The following is a 3,134-nucleotide window of genomic DNA, read 5'->3' as shown; positions in this document are numbered from 1 at the left end:
GTAGGGGTCTCTAAGCTAGAGACCAGAGTTTGTTTTAGCCCCAGCGGCCAGTTTTGGCATACTTTATTCACTTCTCGAACACCAGGACCAGCTGAAGTGCTTGCTGAGGGTAAAAGGAGTATCAAACAGGTATTAGAAGAAAGAAGCTATAACCACCAGCTGTGGTCTTATAAACAACTGAAGAAAAACAAACCATAGTAGCTATAAATGAATACTTATTTTGATGTGAATATATCTGTATAAAGGTGTTAATTGATTCTTTTTGTTTTTTCCTCCTTTGTCAGTTATCTTTTTCCCATTCCATAAGTCAACCTTATAACTCAGCATTTAAGTAACAGGATTGTCAAGGGAGAGTGTGACTTCACCAGAAGAGGAATAAATATCACCCCAAAAACAAAGTGAGAGTTTATGTATTTTCCCTTGGAGGGAATGTTAGTGTGTCTACGATTTTACAAGGGGATGATTAGATCATGTTAGGCAGAAGCCTCACTTTGCTATTGTCCTTATTGGGAAGTTTAATATAGGTAAAGGAGGTGTATATGTATGCCAGCTGGGCAAGGGGTTGACTGGTGGGTTGATCTATTGTCAACCTGGTTATGCTGAGAACTGTTTTCCAGACTCTCCTTTTCTATGTAATTCTGGGTTAGAGTTTGTCAAAAATCAAGTAGTATGAGATTTTGGAGGTAGAAGCAGCAACCATCATTCTAAGAGGTTAGAGATGTTGCGGATAGGTACAGAGCTCCCAGGAGATCCCAACCGGTCCAAGCTCTTACCTGCTTAGCACCCAGCTCTCATTCCCACCTGCTGATCTTGCTAACTAACAGCACCCCAGGCCCACCACCAGATGCTTTGTTGCAAAGTCACAGAGCTGAGGGTCACAGTTTCTGTGACCTTCCACAGACAAGGGCACATCTTTTTTTAAAATATTTATTTATTTTTGAGAGAGAGACAGAGCACAAGCAGAGGAGGGGCAGAGAGAGAGGGAGACACAGAATCCGAAGTAGGCTCCAGGCTCTGAGCTGTCAGCACAGAGCCTGATGCGGGGCTCAAACTCATGAACTGTGAGGTCATGACCTGAGCTGAAGTCGGATGCTCAACTGACTGAGCCACCCAGGTGCCCCAAGGGCACATCTTCTGAGGCACATGGAACCTCTGGATTTCCCTTTAAGCTCTAACTCAGTCCCTTGCTCCTAGGATGGTTTATGACCTCTCTCTGAGCATTTAACTCCCCTTTCCAATTCTTAATTCTCTAGTTCCTCTCTCTAATATATAAAGATATAATTCCTATAACAAATCCCTTACCAGAATACTCAGACTGCCTGTATTTCAGATTGAACTCTGACTGCTACAACTAAAAATACTCTAAAAATAATCTTCATTTCTTTTGAAAATCAGCAATAATTTTATACTGAATTTTATACTGAATTCAGAATACCCCTAATATTGGGGCACCCAGGTGGCTAAGTCGATTAAGTGTCTGACTTTGGCTCAGCTCATGATCTCCCGGTTAGTGAGTTTGAGCTCCACATCGGGCTCTGTGCTGAAAGCTCAGAGCCTGGAGCTTGCTTCACATTCTGTGCCTCCCTCTCTCTCTGGTCCTCCCCTACTCACACACACACACACTCTCTCTCTCCATCAAGAATAAACATTAAAAAATTAAAAAATAATTTTTAATTAAAAAAAAGAATATCCCTAATATCAGTGTCAATGCTCAAAACAGAGAAAACTATGAAGAGCATACTCCCCTTAATTCTATGAATTTGCTAACCTGGCCTGTACAGAATACATCATTCTCACTCTCTGAAAAATGTTTCCATGTCTTCCGGTGAATTTTCACCAGCAGACTGATGAGATGCTTTTCTCAGGGTAGTGGCTGTCTGGCCAACGCAGCCACTATGATCAATAGTATTGATTCTATCCAGGAGGCCAGAACTGGAGAGTATGAAAATCTATTCCAGCTTATCTGAGTTAGGCTCACCACATGTGCAATTTCTCACTTATTAAGACTGACCACAGAGGTTCAGAAGACAGAGGCAAGAATTGAAGAACCTGAGCATTGATATCTAGGAGGAAATTCAAGAGTAATCTTGAATGTCTATAAAATATAATAGAAATGATTTAACATGTAAATTATTTAAATAGTTTACCCTGGCACAGAGACTTTCAGTAGCTGCCACAGTACAAATGCTCACCAAGCTCCAGGTAAAATGTTATCATCACGTTGAACAAGCATGAATCTTGGAATGAAATTACAAAGCCATTTTATGTCACCTTTCATTGTTTTTACCCATTTATTTAGTGAGGGTTTGTCTTCTCCCACCCCTATAGAAAATTCAGGCACATCTCAGACATTCTTAATAATTTTTCAGTGATAAAATATTGTTTCAACTTCAGAATGGAAATGTCCATTTTGTGTGTTCAAAATTGCAAACGTCTGTAAAATTAAGGCTTCTGCTCATGCTCACTTCAGCAGCACACATACCAGAATTGGAATGATACAGAGAAGGTCAGCATGGCCCCTGTGCAAGGATAACACGCAAATTCATGAAGCATTCCATATTTCCAATGGGTGATGGGCATTGAGGAGGGCACTTGTTGGGATGAGCACTGGGTGTTGTATATAAGCGATAAACCATGGGAATCTACTCCTAAAACCAAAAGCATACTGTACACACTGTATGTTAGCCAATTTGACAATAAATTATATTAAAAGATAAAGGAAACACATATCTTAAAAAAACTAAGGCTACTGCTATCTCCCCAACCCCTTCTTTCCCCCTCATCTCTATAAAAGCCTGGCACAAGGGAAGAAGGCTGGCCTCTGGTCTCTTTCCCCACCACTGTTTTATCCTTCAACACCATCTGTTAACTAAAGTTTCTGACCTCTTTGGGTTGAAACATGAGGCATAAAGAGAGGAAAAGAGTTAAGGAAAGTTTTTACTGGAACATTGGCTTTTCTCCAGACCTGGCAGATGTCTGAACTGACTATTTCTCCCATGGTGCTCTCAGGGAATCTGTGAGTTGCCACCTGCAGTTCCCTTGATCTCTGTTCTAGTTGGTCTGGTCACCTATTCTATTTTTACCCTCTGAAAATTGGGTGATACCTTCAGTTCATCACTGCTGATGATTATTTG

General features: G+C 40.9%; 1 non-coding gene across 1 annotated transcript; it reads left to right on the top strand.

Moving 5' to 3' along the window:
• The first annotated feature begins 2,457 nt into the window (after positions 1–2,457).
• On the top strand, positions 2,458–2,564 carry LOC125927787 (U6 spliceosomal RNA). The gene has a single exon (XR_007459463.1). It is a non-coding gene; the product is annotated as a U6 spliceosomal RNA (small nuclear RNA).
• Positions 2,565–3,134: the final 570 nt, after the last annotated feature.

This window comes from Panthera uncia, chromosome E1 (assembly GCF_023721935.1).
Source record: "Panthera uncia isolate 11264 chromosome E1, Puncia_PCG_1.0, whole genome shotgun sequence".
Lineage (NCBI taxonomy): Eukaryota > Metazoa > Chordata > Mammalia > Carnivora > Felidae > Panthera > Panthera uncia.
Note: the sequence above shows the minus strand (reverse complement) of the source record. Positions and strands in the feature narration are given on the sequence as shown.